The sequence below is a fragment of the Cyanistes caeruleus genome, chromosome 9 (assembly GCF_971803275.1).
Source record: "Cyanistes caeruleus chromosome 9, bCyaCae1.hap1.1, whole genome shotgun sequence".
NCBI classification, from domain to species: Eukaryota; Metazoa; Chordata; class Aves; order Passeriformes; family Paridae; genus Cyanistes; species Cyanistes caeruleus.
The window spans coordinates 9,851,497-9,873,441 of NC_141709.1; the positions used below are offsets into that span (position 1 = coordinate 9,851,497).

The 21,945-nt window shown below is 41.4% G+C and overlaps 1 protein-coding gene and 1 pseudogene across 2 annotated transcripts in view; both read left to right on the forward strand.

Annotated features, from left to right (window-relative positions):
- LOC147651547 (uncharacterized) overlaps nucleotides 1-21,945 on the forward strand; it is an 80,884-nt gene that overhangs the window by 35,761 nt on the left and 23,178 nt on the right. The window lies entirely within an intron of this gene.
- Nucleotides 1-21,945, forward strand: part of LOC147651548 (coiled-coil domain-containing protein 180-like) — a 116,564-nt pseudogene that overhangs the window by 24,605 nt on the left and 70,014 nt on the right. Inside the window, exons 27-34 of the transcript XR_015273812.1 lie at nucleotides 166-328; nucleotides 890-945; nucleotides 1,717-1,798; nucleotides 2,802-2,873; nucleotides 3,760-3,826; nucleotides 4,023-4,174; nucleotides 4,528-4,688; nucleotides 5,464-5,601. The product of XR_015273812.1 is annotated as a coiled-coil domain-containing protein 180-like (transcript). The remainder of the gene's footprint in view (nucleotides 1-165; nucleotides 329-889; nucleotides 946-1,716; nucleotides 1,799-2,801; nucleotides 2,874-3,759; nucleotides 3,827-4,022; nucleotides 4,175-4,527; nucleotides 4,689-5,463; nucleotides 5,602-21,945) is intronic.

Here is a 21,945-nt window from a genome sequence, read left to right on the forward strand (position 1 = left end):
CACTAACTGCCTGCTACAGTCTACAGGGCTTCCTTTATCTTTCTTCCCATTTCAGGAGGACTTCACCACTCCTGACACAGATGGGACATTGCAAGGGGACTTAGCAACTCTTGACATGAATGGGAGGTTACAAGATTCCATTGCTCCTGCTGTCCCAGAGATGAGAGCAAAAAAGAGCTCTCATTGCAGAGAAGATAGTCTCAGAGATGAGAGCAAAAAGCATGGTGATGGGACTGGATCCTGACAAATTCCCTTTGTTAAATCCAAGCAGAATGGATACATCTATGTTTAATGATTTGGCAATAAATGTTATCAAAAATTTATCCGGGTAAGTACTTGTTTGCCTAAAGGTATTTTTCTTTCCTTGTCTTTATTTATATTTCCTTTGCCCAGAACTAGTGAATAGACTGGTCATAGGTAATACTACTGTGTATTTTCTGATCTAACTTTAAAAATTAGTCTAGCTGAGACTGCTTTCTTTTTAAAACCAATATTTCTCATAGCCAAATATATTTTTGAGTAATAAGTGACATCTAGTATACAATGATAAATTTCAGGTATTTAAGTTTTGTCTTCTAGAGATTTATTTTAGTTAAAAGGTGATTATCTGCTGCATAGTTGACTGAATATAAAAAGTGTAAAATGAAGACTATGACAAATGTTTGATTTGCAAATAGTATTTTAATGTAGTTTTGCTTGTGGAAATTCCAAAATACCAGTTAAACAAATCAGTCCCATGAAATTACTTCTATGTACACTGTCAGTTGTGAAAGTAATCCTATCTGTTACATATGAGCTCAGAAATTTAGCTCAGCACGTGACAGGGATAGAGAGCATGCCTTGTTTGCTATTTGTTATTCAGTAGTACTTAATTTGGTTTTTTTTTTAGATTTGACCTATCAAAAAAATCCCCAAACCTAAACCACGGGAGGACAAATGATCCAGGTGTGCCTGTATTTCTTTTAATATTTTCTTTTCATCTAAATTGCAGTTCCTGGCATTTTACTGCACACGGTCCAGGCCAATGGCTTCTATGCTAGGAACTCTGAGATAGTTGTGCTTCTCACCTCTTTTCCTGGACATTTTTACTTAGATTAAGATGATTTTGAATTCCTAAAACAATGAAAGCTGCAGAATGAGATAATAATGTTATAAAGAGTACCTGTGATAGCAACAGGGAAGCAGGGTTGAGAAAAGAAGTGGTGCAAAAATCATGAAATATATAGGGAATCAGTGTATTCTCACAGTGTATTATCATCTACTCCAAAGTGAGCACAGAGGTAACCCTAGATGCTCCCTGCCTAGTGTTCCCATTTCCTCATGTCTCTTCTGCAGACCTTGACTCCTCCAGCCATTTCCAAAGCTTTCACATTTACAAGTCCCCATGACCACTAATACTATGAATGTAGCCCATTCATTCTCCTTATTAACCTGCCTCAAATTTGCTTTACATCTCTTCCATTTACCATGTATTTTCTGTGACATTCCTGGGACTCATGCCCCAGCTCATAACCTTTATTGCTGTTGCCACTTCTGAGTTACTTCAGGCCTGTCTGACAGAAATGATTGCTCCTGTTGTTGTCCCCTACATATTATAAGGAAGCATTATAGAAATAAGAATACCATATACATATACACATAAAAAACTTCAGTTGGTTGGCATTTATGCAATATCCTTCTTCTTCCCTTGTTAACTATAAGCAATTCTTCCCCCAGTAAGGAAGAGGGTATCTGATGCACATTCTCAGAAGTCTTCTAGCAAGAGTTCATCTCGGGGTGAAACAAAGCGAAAAAAAAGGTGAGACCCATAAAGTGAGGAATTCCATTTAAAGTATTCCTATGCAAGAATTTACCTAGACTTGGTCTATACACTGAAAGATTCATACTGCTTATTTGTATTGCCCTTCTTTCCATCTACTGCTTATCACTTGGAATCTCTTACCTCTTTATGTCCACATGATCAGCTTTGTGGGGCTTTTTCCCCACAGTTTGACTGGAAAAACATTTTTCTTTTTCGCCTTCAATCTGCTGCTATTTTGTATTTTGCAGTTGTTGAAATACAGACTAACCCTTCAATCAGTGGGGCTGAATTTTCAGGTGTGTCTAAACAGTTTGTCTTCAGCTTAGTCCACAGATTGAGGAAATGAGCTACTGTAATAGTGAAAACAACAATAAATTTTTGAACAAGTGAGAGTTTAGAGGAGAATTCTGAGAATCATTTTCCATCAAAATACTCTATTTATATTGTCATGGTTTGAGAATGGTATTCCCCAATTTTGCACTCCTACCAAAACACTCCAAACCGTGTGCCACTTTCTCACTCCCCCTTCCCTACAGCAGCTGGAGAGGAAAATTGGAGGAACAAAAGGTGAAGATAAGGTTGAGATAAGAACAATTTACTAGAAAGAGCAATGAGATTAAAAGAAGAACAGTAACAGCAGTGATGTTAATAGCAAAGTGTACAAGAGAGGCAAGCGATTCACATGTGAATGCTCACCACAAGGAAACCCGTGACAGTACCCGACTGCCACCACATTCCCCAACAGCAGGGACCCTTCCACCCACTCCCACAATGGTGAGAGGTGGTAGGGAATAACTTCCAGGTCCTGTTCATATCCCCTCCTGGCTGCTGTAGAAATTAACCCTGTCCTGGCCAGAACCATAGAATACTAGTTTTGGAGTTACCTTTTTTTCTAATTTTTCTTTAGTTTCATGTCTGTTGTATGATTGACTAGCTCAAATCATCAGTCAGAGAGGAAAACACTTGTGGATAGTTTAAAATTAATGTTTTTCCTTTCCAGTGAAAAAGGCAGGAAATCTCTTACCAGGGACGAGAGAGCACAGATCCTTGGAAAGAAACCTCCAAAGTCTGAGTGAGTCGTATATTTCCAGAACAAGAAATTAATCTATAAAAAACCTTGATGGATGGATGTATGTATGTATCATTGTGACCTATAGAATTCACTAGTGAAGGTATTTAGCCTTGATATTTATAGGTCAAAGTACTTCCAGAGCACTTCCTTTTTGCAGCATTGTAAGAGTGAAGATCTAAGCCACCTAGTTCATTCTGTCTAATGTCTGAAGTGGGGGGTCTTACTGGAGCCCATTTTGTACATTTATAAGTGGGTGGGGAATGTAAAATAGCCTCTGCTTCAATTATTTTCACACCTAAGAAGACCAGTACATTTTATGTCTTCATTCTTGTGCTCAGTGTTCCATTAGCAGGATAAACAATGAGCAAACAGGTTCCATTCCCTTTCTCTAAGAAAATTATCATATTGTTTCTGGATCTGTGCAGCTGTACTCCATAGAACTGAGATATTTTATACATGCCATACAAAACTATTAAGATTAGTGCTTAAGATATTTAAGCATTTGAGAATTTTATTCCATATTCTTTTTCAGTATAATTCCAGTAAACAGCTCAACCCACCTTCAAATATTTTTTCTTTATCTAAAATGCATACTTAGTTCTTTGGGCACAGGAATTTGGCTAAGATCACTTTTTTTGGACAGTGGCATGGCAGTGCTCTCCAGTGAGCAATTACAATAGCTCCTTTTCCTGGCTGCATCTGAAGAGAATCTGTGCTAATGTGGGGAAAAGTTCTTAGGCATTCTGAATATTGGTTTGTGTATGCTCTGAAAAGCATACGGAAATTAATCTGAACAAAATATTTGGAAAAACAGTGAATATTGCCAGTGTGATTATTTAACAGTTTGATCATCAATTTAAATTTTTAAATTTTTTTTGGTTTTCAGTACTTTGAAGGGGATTATTACGAATATTCTCTGGAAGGGTAACAACACCTTGCTCTGCCTTGGTGAGGTAAGGAAATGTCATGTTCTTTAGTCAGTTCTGCTTTCATAGGTGTATTCTTGTGTCAGAGAAATAATTTGATTCTTTCAATGTTTGGCAGACAGTCCAAAAATTTTCCTTTCCTCTCCTACTCTTATATACCTAGATGTGACATGTTTAAATGTATTGTCATCATTTTTTTCTGGTTTATCTTTCCCTTCTGCAGCAGTTCTATGGAGAAAAGAAGAATCCTCAGATGGGAATGCTTGAAGATCTACACCTCTTCATGTACATTTGAACATTGGGCAGAAATGCTCAGAGTGAAACTGCTGTCATACCAAAGGCAGACAGATGATTACTATAATTTCTGTCTTACAGGTAAATTCATTCAGTTCAGATTTGCATTTCTTTGTGTATGTAATTTTCAGTATATAAGCTGAAAATTGCAGTGACCAAGAATTATGTCGTTGTAATCAATCACACTCAGTGAAAAACTCCAGTTGACTTTACTGGAAATGGAGCCAATATTCTTTTCTATGTATTATCAGCTACAAAAAGTGTAGCAGAAGGGCACTTGACTAAGTTAAAAGACCTGTACAAAGTCACATCTTTGTGCAAGTGTATGTTTCTGAAAGCATTGCACCTAGAAGAAGAATGTCAGGGACGTGATCTATGTGAGAGAAAATTCCAGGCTGTTTGTGTCATATACACACCCTGTCTTTTCCAAAAAGAATTTCGGGATCAGCTGAAGTGGTTTGAGGAGGAGCTCTCTTCTGTTTCCCAACTGGTAGTGGAAAGTCTTTTAAAAGAACATGAGCAGAAACTCAGCTCTTTTACTGGTCATATTCAGCATCTCTTCAACAGACAGCTGAAAGAGTGGGAGGATGTGAAGGTATGTATCATGAATATATTGGAATACTTTTTAGTGTAACCAATGCCAAGGGCATCAGATTGATAAAATTTTACTTTTCTCATTACCAGTGTTTGCTTCATCACTCTCTGCTGAGCTGAGCACAGATGTAATTTCTGTGTTTGCAGTCTGCTTAGTTCTCCTGGAAGCTTTGTATTTCGTGGAACTCTGTCCCTTCTCTCCCACCTTTCAGCTCTGGGCTGCCTCTTTCTAATCTTCTCAGCTCTGCCTGTCATTTTACACTTGGATTCTCAATCCAAAGTGAGGGCTGTGACCTTGTGGTGTGGCCAGACAGCTCCTACTGTATGGGTGCACTCCTTTGTAAGAATGATGATGTAGGGATAATGAAATACTGTTATTTACCATCATTCATAGAAGTGGCATATTTTGTCAAGTAATATCAGAACTGAGAACAGAATCATAATGGAGATCATGTAGAAAATGCTACAGTGTCTTGAGATGACACCTTGAGTATTAAAAATATTACAAATATTGAGATATAAAAAATATCTTACTTACCACGTGGTAGATGATTTTTTGTTGAAAATAAATCCCAAAATAAGAGCAGAGGCCAGCAGAGAGGCATTTTTGGTGCATATTGTACTGCAGAGTTTATATCCAGACAGCCAAGAAGTAGCTCCATTTTCCTTGTCTCTCTGAATACCTTTATAGAAAATGTTTGTAGTCTACTTCCTTTTTATGGCTGTCAGTACATTCTTTACTGAAGGCATTTCTTTCTTTACATATTTGCTTAAAGACTGTGCATCGGAGAAAATTACATTACTCCCTAGGACACCCAAATAACTCCCTTCAGCTGGAGGCTTTGTGCCAAGAGGAAATAAAAAGGCAAAAAGATCAAACTGATGGTATTCACCTCAACACAAAGATGCTGCAGGTAATTGTAAAGTCCTTGCTTTATATGAACCTAAATGTTGCATTTGGAAAGGAGGGTGTATTTTGGATACATTTTTCCTCCCCATCTGTCTTGGTTTGAAAAGACAGGTGTCTGCTAAGGAAGGCAGAAACCTTCCTTATAAAAATAAAAAAATACAAAAACAAAAGAAAAAGAATCCACTGACAGAATCAGTGTACAACCTGACACCCTGTTGGTCAGGGTGTTGGTAGCAGTCTGATTAAATAGTGGCTGCAGTCCTCCTGGAGTGACAGATGTGGTTCTGTTGAAGCAATGATTCCAGAGAAAGGGTGTAATTTTCCTCTGAAGGTCTGGTGGTGTAGGTGGATCCAGTCTTCCTCTGGGAGTTCAATGGAGAAAGGCTGCTTGTGGTGTTCCAAGTCTCAGATTATATCCAGGTAGGAATGCTTGGCTCCTCCCTCTGGGTGGAGCATCTCACAATGGGATGATGTAATTTTATCAGTCTTGCAGTGAGAATTAATAGCTCGTTAACAGAAGATATCCCCCTGGATGGAGGATGGGTTGTGGAAGAGATAAAGAACACTGCCACAGCAGGTTTTAACAGCTGGGCCATTAAGAGAAGATATCTCTTATGATATGAGTTATGAGGGATGGGTCATGAAAGAGGTAAAGAACACTGCAGCACCAGGTTTTCACAGATGGTAATAGAATACATACTTTTTGTTAAATCTTTTATTGCAACTGAAGACACCATCCAAAGGAAACTTGAATTTTTTTTAAGTTTAGGCAATCCTGCACATTTATGGCTAAACTTTTAAGTGATGTACTGTCAGCATTAGATCAGTATAGACATAAATACATCTGCATACATAGAAGTGCTGAGATACATTGTAGAACTTAACTGTATTTTGTATCATTCATAGAACCTATTGACTATGAGCTTAATGGTGGGTGGGAGTATTGGCTGTGGTGGTGACATCCTCTGGTTGTTCTCTTACTTCCAGACAACAGATACCTGGAAGAGTTTCTTCTCTGTGTATTTTATTAGTGCAAATAATTGTCACTTTTCTACACAAGATGAAGAACTGAAATAAGCTGAATTTACAGGAGAGATTCAGCAATCAAAATACTTTCTCCCCTTTGCCCCCTGGGTTAATTAAAGGTTGGTTCCCCAGCATTAAAGCCCATTGTTTAGTTCTCTCAGGCCACTTATTCCATATTCTACACTGTCTGCAGAGTACTGGTATTTTGAATTCCAAAGTAGTGTCTCCTTCTATTCCTAGCTCTGCATATAGACACAGAAACACAAAAACCCTGTTTAAGAGGAACACTGTTGCTATCCTTCTCCCTGATGGGACCCCTCTGTCCCACCCCCCGTGGAGCCTGCTCGTCTCTGGGCACAGGCGGCGGAGGGGGTCCTGGAGTGGATACAACACGGACTCAAAGTATCTAGACACAGGAGGCTCAAACTTGCTGGAATAATCCCGGGTTTATTGTCTGTCGTCCATCCGGGGCAAGAGAGAGAGCGAAATGCTCTGGGTCTTATCTCTTATACCAGGGGGCAGGGGTGATTAGGGGATGCAGGGAGGTCACAGCCAATGGGAAGGGGGGGGAGGGAAAGAAGGTTTTCAGGTAGGAACTAACATTACACAAACCAAAGGTGAGTTTTACCCTTGGGAGGTACCAAGATTTCTAGATGCACTACAACACCTCACCCTTTTCTGTTATACAAAAATGAGAAACATGGATTTGAGTAAGAGGTAGGTTATTTAAAAAAAAAAAAAAAGGAAACAAATTTTTTAAAACATATTCACAGCCAAAGTATGCAGGTCAGGGGCTAGAGAGGTTTCTTCTTGCTCTCTTCAGCGGCGTCTTCTCTTGGAAGCAACAGCCACTTGCTTCTCTTCTCTTCTTGCTGGTGCTGGATTCTTTGGAATAAAAGGTTTTACCCATTTCTGAGGAATCCATCGGGGGCCTGAAGGGGTGGATACACACGCGTAACCTCGCCCCCAGGTGACAAGTTCATAGGGACCCTTGGTTTGCCAAGTTTCAGGGTCCCTGATTAACACCGGTGGATGCTGTGACAATTTAAACTGATCACCACTGTTAAAATGCTGAGTTATAGGAGGATTCATGTTCTCAAATGAGCAGTTTGGGAAGTTAATGGTAAACAGAGCTTTACAGAGTTTCTGTTGGGGAGACATCCACACTGCCTCGCTACCTTGCCTGGCTAGGACTTGTTTGAGCATCTGGTGTGTACGCTCAATTACAGCCTGACCTGTGGGGGAGTGGGGGATGCCAGTTTCATGTTCCACTCCCCACTGCTGGACAAATTCCAGGAACTCCTTGGATTTATACGCTGGGCCATTATCTGTTTTAATTTCTTTAGGGATTCCCAATACGGAAAAGACCTGTACTAAGTGTTGTTTAGCATGCACAGACTTTTCTCCTGCATGAGCAGAGGCATACACCGCTCCTGAGTATGTATCAATACTCACGTGTACATACTTCAGGCGACCAAAACTGGGAATGTGAGTGATATCTGTTTGCCACACCTCACAGCTCTTAAGGCCTCTGGGATTAACCCCGATGCCTAATGATGGCACTGCCTGGAGCTGACAATTGGGACAGGTAGCCACGATGGCTTTGGCCTGATTCCGTGTCAGCTGGAACTGACCAATCAGTCCTGGCACATTTTGATGATATTGCTGGTGACTTATTTTTTTGCCTGCTGAAACACATCAGGGAGACATACCTTTTCGGCTGGGGCAGCAAGGGAATCAGCCTTCCGGTTCCCCTCAGTGATTTCACCTGGCAATGGGGTGTGCGATCTTATATGCATCACATAGAAAGGTTGTTCTCTATTCGAGACCAAGTAAATCAGTTTTGAAAGCAATCTAAAGAGATGTTTGTTCTCAATGTCTTTGAGAACTGCCTGTTCCGCTCTGGACACCACTCCTGCTACGTAGGCTGAGTCAGTAACTAAATTAATTGGTTCTGAAAATTTTTCAAAGGCTCTCACGACCGCAGCTAGTTCAGCTATCTGGGGTGACCCCTCTACAAACTCAACATCAGCTTCCCAAAGCTGAGTCTGTGGATTTCTCCAAGTCATCACTGACTTGTGTGATGTCCCAGATGCATCAGTGAACATTGTGAGAGCTTTGAATGGCCTCCGGCTCCTTATCTCACGAGGAATGAGATGGAATTCCTCATGAAACAATTTGTGTGATGGTGCATGAACTGAAATTTGCCCACTATAGCTGTCCAGAGCTAACTGGAGGTTAGCATTGCTCTGCAGCAGATGCTCAAACATCTCTTTGGTCAGTCTCTCAGGGGAGTTTTTCCCTTCTCCAGAGAGCCTGACTGGGAGGTGAATACACATAAAGTCACAACCTGCCAGTTCCCGCAGCCTTACCCTGGCCTTTTGAATCAGCTGAGCCATCAGCTCTTGTGGCTTGGTGATAGTCTTGGGTCTTTGATGGGAGAGGAAAACCCATTCTGTTATTAAGAGTGGGTCTCTCTGCCCTTCGGCCCATTGGAATATTAACCCATGTAGGTGTGGCAATTTCCCCAGGACAATAAATTTGAAAGGCAGCTCAGGTTTGAAGCGGTGTGCCTGTCTTTCTGTCAAGGCCTTTTGTGCCTTTTCAATTACAGTTTTTGCTTCTGGAGTCAGCTTTCTAGGAGACAGTAACTCTCTTTCCCCTTTTAATAAATTGAGTAGGGGGCTCAGGTCCTCATTGGTGAGACCTAGCCAGGGTCTGACCCAGTTTAGTGACCTGCATAGAGAATGAAGATCTGCTAGAGTTTTAGGATTACCAATAATTTCCAATTTTTGTGGAACAACAGTCCGTGCTGTAATTTGCAGGCCCAGGTATTTCCAAGGTGGCATCCTTTGAACTTTGTCTTCCTGCAATTGGAATCCAGCAGAGGTTAAAACTTTAACCACTAGGTCAAGGGTATCTTTCAGTATGTTGTTATTGGGACAGCATATTAAAATATCGTCCATATAATGCAAAATGATAGCCTCTCTCTTTTCAGCACGCACTGAGGACAGCAATGACCCCACATACCACTGGCAGATGAAGGGGCTGGCTTTCATCCCCTGAGGTAGAACTGTCCTGTGGTACCGTTTCATTGGAGCTTCCCTGTTAATGGTAGGAATGGAAAAGGCAAACCTTGGTGCATCCTCTGGATGCAGGGGAATTTGAAAAAAGCAATCTTTAATATCCAGTACTGCTAGTAGCCAATCTTGTGGTAGCATGGTTGGGGAGGGCATTCCTGGTTGGAGAGATCCCATATCTTGTATTTTTTTGTTTATTTCTCTTAAATCTTGAAGGAGACGCCATTTATCTTTTCCTGCTTTTTTATTACAAACACCGGGGAATTCCAAGGGCTGGTTGTTCCCATATCTTGTATTTTTTTGTTTATTTCTCTTAAATCTTGAAGGAGACGACATTTATCTTTACCTGGCTTTTTTATTACAAACACCGGGGAATTCCAAGGGCTGGTTGTTTCTACTATGTGTCCCTTAGCCAATTCTTCTTCCACTAATTTTTCTAGCGCCCGAAGTTTTTGTTTGCTGAGAGGCCACTGGTTCACCCAAATTGGATCATTATCTAGCCAAGATAATTTTTGGAAAGGATGCTCTACAGTGGCCTCTATCAAAAATCCTGAGGTGTCTCAGGAATAGTGAGTTTCACCCCCCACTGCAACATGGTATCTCTCCCCCACAGGGGGCACTTGTAGTCAATTACAAAAGGTCGGACACTAGCTATCCTACCATCCGGACCTTCGATCTGGACGATATCTCTAGCAATTTTTGCCAGTTTCATCCCTCCAACACCCTGTATTTTTCCTGCCACTGGTTGTAGTTCCCAGTGTGAGGGCCACACCTTTTCTGGTATGATGGTCACATCTGCCCCAGTGTCAATTAACCCTTCTACATGGAGATGTTCTGATTTATGTGTTAAATTGCATCCTATAATTGGCTTGTTTTCACCCACTACTTCTGCCCAGTAAACTCCCGGTGCTTTGTCATCTACTGGGACTTCTGTTGGAACAGGAATTACCTGGGCTATTACCTGCCCTTTGTCTATATAGAAAGGGGGTTGGGGGCACCTAGGTAAGAGAGTGAGGTGTGTTAGGTCTCCCGTGATTGTCATGGGAGCCACCTCAATCTTTATAGGTGTGTGTGCTGTGTCTCCAATAACAAAATACCTACTATCCAGTCCAGCCAGGTCTTGTGAATTATCCTGCAAATCTACTCCCACGACAGTCCAGCGGTCAGATCTGAAACAAAAAGCTTTAGAAGTTACAAGTCTGAATCGCTTTTGCGGTTGCCAGACCTTATTAGGCAAACGTTTTTCACAATTATATTTTTGCACTTTTTCACCCCCCTTCCCCCTTTTTATTAAAGGACAGAGATTCGTTTCCACTTCATTTATGTCTGCACGCTGAGTGGATAAGCGCTGTGATGTAAGTTTTTTGGCAAGCTGGTATCCGTGTGTTTCTGTTGTTTTAAAGGACAGTTTTTAGCAAAGTGTCACGGCTTTCTGCAATAAAAACAAATTCGCTGTTGCTGGTCAGACGTCATCTGTTCATTCCTTGTCTCAGATGAAACTGCAGCAACAGGTGTTGTGGTGGTCCAGGGAGGTCTCTTTTCCTGCGAAAACAACTCTGCTTTCCTTGCACAGGCTGCTGACATCTGTGCAAGGGTCGGAGGGGGATCCACAGGCAAACCTAAAATAATTCTACGGCAAGATTCATTAGCATTTCTCTGAGCAAGTTCCTTGACTAACTCTGTCTGTACTACAGGGCCTTCTACCTGACGGGAGACTTGTTCTCTTAATCGGTCTAAGAATTGCAGGAATCCTTCTGAGGGCATTTGTTTTACATTAATATAACTGCCCTTAATGTCAGCTGTAGGTAGCTGTGTGAAAGCCTTTTCTGCAGCTGTAGTGATTTGATCTATCACAGCTTTTGGCAATGCCCTAGTTTGGTCCTCAGGTTTTTCCCATACTTCTTCACCACATAAATCCTCTAAAGTAACAGGATTATTTAATAAATCTACATATTGGTGATTAGTTTTTAATAATTCCACCAGTATGTTTGTTAGAAATCGCTTCCATGTGTTTTCCCATAATTCAAATTCAGATGGTGTAAGCAAACACCTAAAAAGATCTTTAATATCTGTAGGAACTAAATCATTTGAGGTTAATGTTGTTTTAACAATGCTTTTAAATATTTCACTATTACGGCCAAATTCTCTTTGTACTTTGCAAATTTCTTTTTTGTCTTGGTATGAAAATGGTTTGTAAGTACGGTTTTGTGGTCTTGTTCTAGTAAAAGTGACTGGAGCAACAGTGGGGAAAAAGGCTGTGTCACAACCATTTTGTTCTCCATTCTCGGGAGTTGCATTGAACTGGGAGGGGGGAGAGGCTTGTCCTGCCCGGACATCGGGGAAGCTCGCATTCCCCCATCCCCCAGGGGCACCATGTGGCTCCACACTGGGAGCAGGCTGAGGGGATCCACCCCTCCATCCCCCGGGGCGTCCCCCGGGGCCATCAGGGCAATTTGCAGCAGCACAACCACACCCGCCTTTGGAATGTGGTGAGGCAACCTCACCTCCCTGCTCGGTCTCGGCCCCGCCCCCCGGACCGTGGGAACTGGGTGGGGCTCCGCCCCTCACCCCCCACTCGGCCCCGCCCCCAGCCCCGCCCCCAGACCGTGGGAACTGGGCGTGGCTCCGCCCCTCACCCCCCACTCGGCCCCGCCCCCAGCCCCACCCCCGCAGGAGCCAGGCGGGGTCCCGCACACCCCCACGCCAGGCCCCGGGTCCCGCACACCCCCATGCCGGGTCCCAGGGGTTTCATTCCCTCATCGGGTCTGTGGAGAGACTCAGCCCCACCCCTGCAGGAGCCAGGAGAGAGCCCGCAACCCCCCATGCTGGGCCCGGGAGGCTCGCAGCCCCCCATCGGGGGGCAGAGCCGGGACACCCTCCCCCTGCCCCCCTGCAGGAGCAAGGGGTGTAACTCTCTCCCTCCCCGCTCCTCCTCCCCATGGGACAGGGGCCGGAGGAACAGGGGATAGGGTTACAGCCTCGGGGGACAGGGTCATAGGGTGGGGCCAGGCAGGGCTGGGGGGGATTATGGGTAGGAGAAAGGGGATACACAGGGGGATTCACCATGTGGCCGGCGCCATCTTGGCTCTCAGCCATGTGGGCAAAGCAAGATACATTTTCTGTAACACTGACAGGGTATAGGGAGGGAGCCTTGGTGGCTTGTGAGGCAGGACTGGGTGACTGAGAGAGACACACCAGATTAGAACTTGTATTGTTTGTCTCGGGTATCTTTTCTATTGGGGGAACAGAGGTTTTTGGGGAAAAGTTAGGAAAGTTAGGTGGATACTGTGGTGCTTGTTTGTCTTCCGTTTTTATTTCTCTGTTAACTAATTCTTTTCGAATTAAAAGAAAAACTGGGAGGAATTTCAGGGCCGATTTGTCTCCTCCTTCTATTTTTAAGGTTAATAAATTTCCAATTTCATCCCAGGCAGTTACTGAATCTAATTTCAACAATTCGATCTGTTTACTTTGCTGAGTCAAATATGATACAAACTGTTTTATCTTATGTTTTGAAATTTTTACATTTGTGGTTTTTAAAAAATTCTGTATTTGTTGTGTATGACTCCTTTCTTGTGTGCATAGCCGGGATCCCATTTTTGGAGGACATAGCAGCTCTGCACACAATCTGTCTATTTTCCCTACCACAGAAAACAAGGTTGCACCAAAAGGATTACAATTAAACTCACACTGTACAGGCAGCAGGGAGAATTCCCTCTCCCACCCCCGCTCCGGCTCTGCCCACGGCTGGGGGAACCCCACACGCTCGGGGCTGCTGCCGCTGGGAAGGAGTTACACGGAACACAGTCCCCCGGGGTCTGTTTCACTCTCCACCCCTCCCAGCCCGGTGTCCGAGTTCAATCTTACCTTTTTCTGTCGTTTTCTGGCGGTGGAAAGATACTTGTTGCCCTGGAATCAGTCCTCTGGTGCTGGAGGATTTTCGACTCCTTTTCAGAAACTTTTTTTGCTGTATTTTTTTAACTGCATCCAAAGTCTCCAAAGAACGGCTCACCCTGGCTCCGATAAGCCTTTAACGTGGGCTTGTTCAGCCCCTACGGTCGGGCGCCACTCTGTCGCTGTCCAGCTCCCTGATGGGACCCCTCTGTCCCACCCCCCGTGGAGCCTGCTCGTCTCTGGGCACAGGCGGCGGAGGGGGTCCTGGAGTGGATACAACACAGACTCAAAGTATCTAGACACAGGAGGCTCAAACTTGCTGGAATAATCCCGGGTTTATTGTCTGTCGTCCATCCGGGGCAAGAGAGAGAGCGAAATGCTCTGGGTCTTATCTCTTATACCAGGGGGCAGGGGTGATCAGGGGATGCAGGGAGGTCACAGCCAATGGGAAGGGGGGGGAGGGAAAGAAGGTTTTCAGGTAGGAACTAACATTACACAAACCAGAGGTGAGTTTTACCCTTGGGAGGTACCAAGATTTTTAGATGCACTACAACAGCTGTGCACTTGTTCAAAGCTGTGTTAGATGCCAGAAAACACACACACAAAAAGATGACAAAAAATTCTTTGAATAACCCTTTGGTCAATATAAACAGTGTACCTGAGCTGAATAGGTTTCCCTTGAAGTGGTTGGTCAAATCTCAGCCTCAGAGAAAGTCATCACTATTTTGCCTTTTCAGAATATTGTAGTTATATAAGTTTTAGTAGCTCACAGCTTAGGATACGTCAAATAGCACTGATGCTCATACAATAATACATTGTGTTTCTCTGTCTGGTTGAAATGCCTTATTTACTGTGTATCAAATTGATGCTTCCTATTTCTGTCTGAAATACCTTAGTGCAAACAATATATAACAATAATATATAGGAGTTTCATAGAACTATCCGATATGTGGCTTGAATGAGGTGAGTGAAGTCACTAAAATTGCAGACAACTACCCTGAAGTGATGTAGAATGAGCATTCCTTATGACAAAGTTGTATTAAAACAGTTTATTTGACTGTGGACTTCTGCAAAACCACTCTGTAAGCCAGTGACTGACATGGAAATTCAATGGATAGTGGGGAGGAGGGGGAGATTCATGGAAGAAATTCCGACTATAATGGTGGATTGGCTTTAAATGTTTGTGAATTTATGAAAATTAAAGACAAGGGGCTGAAAGCTTTTTGCTTCGAAGAAGAAACATGAAGTTGAAATGAGGACCAGCAAGGTTTAGGGTGGACAGAAGAAACCTTTTGACAATCAATCAATGCAGAGATTGCTTCATTTTAGAGACACAGTGATTTAACAGGAAAAAAAACCAAAAACAAACTGTCAAAGGAAAGCCCTGTTTTGTATGGACTAAGTTCACAGGAAAAAAAAGCTGTTTATAAGCCCTTCTCATTCTTGTCCTTGCTTGCCTAATGCCTGTGAGTTTCTCCTGTAAGATTCAAATGATTTGACTTGGTTTCCATAAGTGAAAAAGAATTTCAGTCATGTTTGAAGAAGAAGTTATAGAAAGTGTTCTGGGAAAATTCCCCACAGTAATTTAGTTTAGGTCCCATTACAATATTGGTGAAAAACAACAGTACCTGTACAGTAACTGTTGGATTTGCAATCTAATTTTATCTGTGACCTAATTCATATGTCTCATGATAGTATTTTCAATATTCAAATATTCAATATTCAAATACACCATTTCCTGGGTGACCATAAACAGTGTCAGCCACAGTCCACTTTCAAATTTTAAAAATTGTCAATCTTGTACTACATACTTCACTATTTATATGTGCAACCTGCTTGGAGATGGTGCAGAGTGTCCAACATGTCTGTAAATGGCTGGTGATCTGTATCAAAATGCAGGGAAATCATGCCTTTTGAAATGGCAGTGGCAATGCAAATCATGTGAGATTTCATGCCCTTCCAGAAAGTTCTACAGAAGTTGTGATTCTACACCTTGTTTTAGTTCCTGGTTGAAACTATTCTTTGGTCACCTGGAGAATTATTTCTGTATTCTTGGCCAGGAAGGCTGGAGATTATCCTTTGCAATCTGTCACCTCATTAAATTCCTTTTTGGCAGAAACACGATTCCCCAGAAACATGATCTTGCTGAGGCTTAGTCTTAGGATATTGTGGTGTTATCTGTATTGCCTCTTCCCTAACAACACACTCCCAAGAACAATAAGAAGTAAATAATGCAACAGCCCTCAGAGAGGCCATATAGTTCCTGCCACTTATTGAGAGAGAATTCAAATTAAATACCAGTAAGTTATGTTTTTCCCAGCTTAAAAACTTCAGATGTGAAGACAGAGTTGCTTTCAGAGTTGTTACTTTGTGACCTTGGTGTTCTGTTGTTGCTATATTTTATATATTAGTAAAGGCCTGTATGCACAAACCAGCCTTTGAAATAAGTCGTGATATTAAGGGCTAAAATCCTTGAAACTTGCCTGCAGAAGAGAGAGTAAAGCAAAACAATATCCTTGTGTACAAGGATAAGAATGTAAACCTGTGTGTGTTAGTCAATAGTAGCTTGCTCTGCCCGCAGACCCTGTAGAACCCTATAAAAGGTGTGTTAATAATAGAAATAAACGGCATTCACAATTACTTCTGTGAAGACTGGTGAACAGCTCAGGGGTCTTTCAACATCTGGCGCTCCGACCAGAGACACCCCTGCGGGCAGAGGGGCTTTGGAGTCAGCGGAATGGATCTGGGCATTATACGTCGCGGGCTTGGATCGGCACCGGATAGGCAGCCTGAGCGCGGTGAAACGCTGAGCGGTAGGACGTGGAAAGTCAGGCTGCTGGGGGGGGCCCAGGAAGGCAAGGGCGTGGTAGAAGGGTCGCAACCTTCCCCCTTGCGGGTGGCCGTCAGCATGGAGGCAGAGTTTGCGGCGGCTAAAAAACTGCTTCTCTGCATCCTCGTTAAATGAGGCGAAGCAGCCCAGGAAAAGGACCTGGATATGCTCATTATATGGGCTAATTGTCATGGGCATTTGCAGTGCTCACACTGCTTTTTGCGGTGCAAGAACGGACTGGTATGTCGGCTCTGATATGGGAAATGGCAATTACAGAAAAGAGCAAGGACACTGTGTCTCTCGGTTGAACTTGGCAGATTGCAATTAATACCTTAAAAGACAGAAAAGTGAGATATGCTGAGGCTGTGAGCCCCGTAATTCTACCTGCGTCACAGCGGCAGATGCCTCTACCTCCCACTGCTGGACTAGCACTCCTATCTATGCTGCCCATGGAGAGAGGGAGGGAGAGTCAAAGAGAAGAAAATAAAAAAAAATAAAATAAAAAAAAAGAAAAAGAAAAAAAAAAAAAAAAAGTTCCACAGCGAATGCTGAAACAACGAACAGAATCTGTTCAGTTATGGCAGGATGTGATACATCCAGAAATATTTGCTTCATTTTTGGAGTCACTTTTAGCATTACAATCTTATTAAAGTTCCATCTTTACCACCCTGGAAGAAAAGAAGCCAAATTTAGTCTGGTTTCCACCCGAACCAGGGGGACATGGGGGAGCACAGAGGTGTGTGCAGAGAACAAAGGCACCCTGGGGGTAGAAGCAGCAGCAAGAAAAGTTCCAAGGCCACGCTGATAAGCTGCAATGATCACCATTGTTAGCACCTGGCCTGAGAGACTTTTCGTGTAACATTGCGTGCTTTTGTAAAATCGTGCCCTTTTTTCCTCTATCGGCAAACAACAAGAGAGATTGAGAGAAAAAAATGCATTTGTTAAAGTTAACTATGTGAGGTTTTTCTTTTCCTTTCTCTCCGTTTTCCTCGCTGCAAGAGTATGTAGAGAATGTGAAGGAAGATAAGAGCAGAGCTGCAGCAGCAGCAGGGTGGGCAGCTCACCCCCCTGCTCCCTCTCTAAGAAGAAGCACCCAGATAATACCCAGTTTGTTAAAAAGTCATAATTTATTGGGTTTTCAAAATGTTTTTATATGCCATTGTAGAGTTAATTCTGTGTTTTAAGTAATTATGAGTTTATGCAATTGCAGTTTTTAAGATTTTACTAGAGAAGTTATTGTGATTCTTTGAACGTTTAAAAAAAAAAAAAAGAAAAAAAAAAAGAAAAAAAAGGAGAAAAAATAGAAAAGAAGAAAAAAAAATAAAAAAATAAAAAAAAAAAGAGAGAGAAAAAGTGTTTAACAGAAGTTGCCTTGCAATAATTGGTTTTAGAACCTAAGGTTAAAACATGGTGTGATTTACAGCTTCTAGGAAAACCTTCCAATTAATGATATCTACAGAAGAGATTTGTGGTTTAAAAAATAATTAGTTAAGAGAACTTTACTGTACAAGACAAAGTTAAGTTAAAGTATATATTATCTATTTGCTTGTTTTTTCCACAATTTTAATAAGGTAATTTTAATGTGAGTCCTTTTGTTATATAAAGCACATATAACTGCATATACACCAATTTGGATTTTGGGTTTTAGTTTAAGAATTGGACTTGATGTTTCTGAAAAAATGTAAATGTAGTACTTTTGAAAAGTGCTACAAAGCTGGATGGCAACTCGCCAAATCCTGCGTTGTTGTGGTTTTTCTCTAGAAAAGCTGCACTTTCAAATCCTAACCAATTTAAGCATATACTAGGCAAATTCCTGTTATGAATAAGTACTTTTAGTAACATTTGCAGTTATTGTGAGTTATTCTCAAAGCTAGATGACATAGAATTGTGATATATTTGTTACATTCTTATAATCTTTATAGTGAATTCATGTTACTGTTATATTGTGTTTAAAAAGTATATATCAAACTTTTAGTTGTTTTTTGTACTAACAGAATAATATTAAGTTATGATTTTATTTAATATAGATTAAGTGTTAATAGAATTAAGGATAGTTAAGTTTTATAATGTTTAGGCTTGAATGTTTTTAAGTTAAGTTTTCTAACTTAGATATTCTTTTAAGGTTAAGTTTGTTATTTCCTTTTATCATATATAATTATTGTTAGGTTTAAATATTGTTTAATTTAAATTGTTTTATGTTTTATTGGAGACACTTGTTTAAACTGCAAAGTATAGTTATTTTCCTAGAGATATGAAGACAGCCACAACTGAAACAGCAGTGACAGAACACTGATGAAACCTGCTTGTGGATAGAAGTGAATGCAGTCTGTGACACCCTTGACTTCATCGGGAGTTCTATTGGTTGTTGCAATCTCTGCAGTTTTTGTTTGTTATAGCTTTCATATTTTTCAGTGTTTCCAGAATTTTAAGAAGATGTATCATTGCTGAGGATCAGCTGCCATGGGAGAGGCTTCAGATTAAACCAACTGCTGCATGGTTTAATTGGTCTGGTACCTGAGGCTTCTGATCATTTGATTTGTACAAATGTATTTTAACAGTTTGCTGTGCTGTAAGCATCTCATAGCTGCTACTATTGAGAACCTTGTTCTAGAAATATGTTAAGAGGCATCTTTCCAGTTTAAAGCCAGGCCCTGGCCAAGCCTTGACTTTACCTGGAGGGAATGTTTGCCATCAGATCCAGATGTTTTCTGTCCCAAACCATTATTTGAGTCACTTTTTGACTCAGCAATTTGACCCTGTTGATATGACAGCTGGATCAGTTTTGAAGTGAGCTTGGAGAATCATTTCCGGAGGTGATTACCCAATCCTTCACTGATTGTTTTGTTTCTGTTTGCTTGCTAACTATGGGATGCTGGTGCAGTGTTTTAGTAATTAATAGTAGTTTTATATTACATGTGTTATTAATAATGTTTATGATTTAATTGATTTTTAACCGGTATAAGTTCTTATTAATTGTGTATATGGTTTTGTGTTGCTGTTGATGTTTATAACAGAAGTACATCTCATTTTATTTTTTTTTTAAGAAAACGGGGGAAATGGATGCCCTAAAAACATTTGGTTAGTGTAATTCATTAACTTCAAGGAGAGAAGTGCCTGTGTTTTGTTGGCAGGTTCAAAAAGGTCACCTGTCCATCTGACCAGACTGTGTGCCTCTGAACACACGAGATCCAGTGAACAGAGATGTCATCACACAGCCTTGGTACTCCAGACATGGATCAGAAGTGGAGCTGTCGGGACACAGTTGTGTCTGGACACTACACAGACAGTTGCCAACAGAACTTTTATGTCGTTACTATGATGTTATGTCTCTACCAATTTTTTCAGGTATCCTTTGTTTTAAGATTTAGAAGGATCTGAAGAACAACTTGAACATCAGAACCCTCAGTCACCCATCAGCTGCCAGCTGACATCACGGGAGCAGTGAACGTTCCAGGACTGAATCGTGTTAGAGAAATTCTGTAGAAGATCTAAGAAGTGTAGAGACTCCATTTAACTGTATATAAAGCAAATTGTAGTTGTGTGTTTACCCTTTTAGCAAATTGCTTTCACGCTTAGACTACATATATACCAAAGCACGTGTGTTAAAAGTAGTTATATAATAGGTTAAGATAAAGAGTTTAGCCTGTGTAGTAATTGTTATGTTAGTATAAAGTATAAGTATTCCCCCTTCAAGAGCTAGTGTAAGCATCTTTGAAAGTTCATTTAACGATTGGCGTTTTAGCTGTAAGTTTGCAAATATGGTGTCATTTGCATGGAACAAACTGCTTATGGTAATTGTGTTGTGTATAGTCCCAACCAACTGTCTGCTAACTAACATCCAAAAGAGGCAGAACATGTGGGGCACATTGAACTGGCCAAAAGTCAATGTGTCTAAGCCTAGCCACACCTGGAGATCCTTTCGCACCTGTCTCGTAGGAGTCCCTGAATGGGATCCTCCAGCATTTAAAGATTTAATTAGTAATGAGACTCAACTGAATCGATTGGCAATGTTGCAAGAGTGCAATTGCACTGTTGGCTTCACATTAAGACAACCTGAAGCCTGTTGGCAAGCAAAAAATTACCAAAGTTGTCAATGTTACAACCCTCAGAAGAATTAGATTTGTTAAGTTCCACCAATACCGCAGGTGGATGGATAATGTTTGAACCCCCGACAAAAAGTCATTCTAACAAAGTAATGTAGCCCTGAGCTGCAGTCAACCCTATAGCTGATCTCGTTACTACCACTGAAAGTAAAACCTTTGTTTGTGGTGCAATCTCACAGGACAATTACCAAAGCGATTACCTAGTTCCATCTTCCTAATCTGTGGGGATAGGGCATGGAATAGGATTCCTGCTAGTCCACATAGAGGAGCCTGTTATCTTGGGAAACTTAACTTTGTTCCACCCAAGCTTACATCAATTGTTGAATATAGCTAGCAAAATGAAGAACATCAAACAGTCAAAGCGAAGCCTGAATGAATTGAAGTTTAGCCACCCTAAAAAGGCTCGCGTGTTGGACTAAGGAAGGATTGAATTTAACATCCACAATGTTAAGTGAGCTTTCAGCCGATGTGAGTAGTGTATGTCATGCAATATTATGAAATCGAGCTGCAATGGACCTTTTGCTCTTGGCACAGGGACGTGGTTGTGGGGAGTTTGAAGGCATGTGCTGCTTGGATCTTACTGATCATTCAGCTTCCATCCATAAGAAACTGCAACAGCTACAGGATGGGATACATGCCCTGGAGGAAGATAGTGACCCCACTGGAAGCTGGTTCGCCAGCTGGGGCATCACCGGATGGTTGAGGTCTCTTGTGCTAGAAGGGGGACGGACTTTACTTATAATGTTAATTGGGATGACAGTCTAAGTGGTATGATATCTTATCCAAAGCCTGGTTTGTGCAAAAAGAGAAAGGGGGAATTGTTGCTATATTTTATATATTAGTAAAGGCCTGTATGCACAAACCAGCCTTTGAAATAAGTCGTGATATTAAGGGCTAAAATCCTTGAAACTTGCCTGCAGAAGAGAGAGTAAAGCAAAACAAAATCCTTGTGTACAAGGATAAGAATGTAAACCTGTGTGTGTTAGCCAATAGTAGCTTGCTCTGCCCGCAGACCCTGTAGAACCCTATAAAAGGTGTGTTAATAATAGAAATAAACGGCATTCACAATTACTTCTGTGAAGACTGGTGAACAGCTCGGGGGTCTTTCAACATTCTGTGTTTGAGTATTTTGTATGAATTATGCCTACATGTTTTCTAGCATCAGTATGAAAACAGTGTTTTGCACAGACTCATGTTTCTTCCCGCTCCTTTCATTATTCAGCTAGTTACTTCACATCCCTATTCACCTCTGAATGCTAGGCATGAGGAAAAGAGAATAATCCTTCCCCACCAGTATTTGTATCAATAGTCAGGAACATGGCAATTTGGCAATGTCTGCCATTTCCACATAATGTTCAACGTCCTTTACCTAATTACTTTTGTTTCCTTTTAATGATTTTTTCCCCCACTAGAGTAGG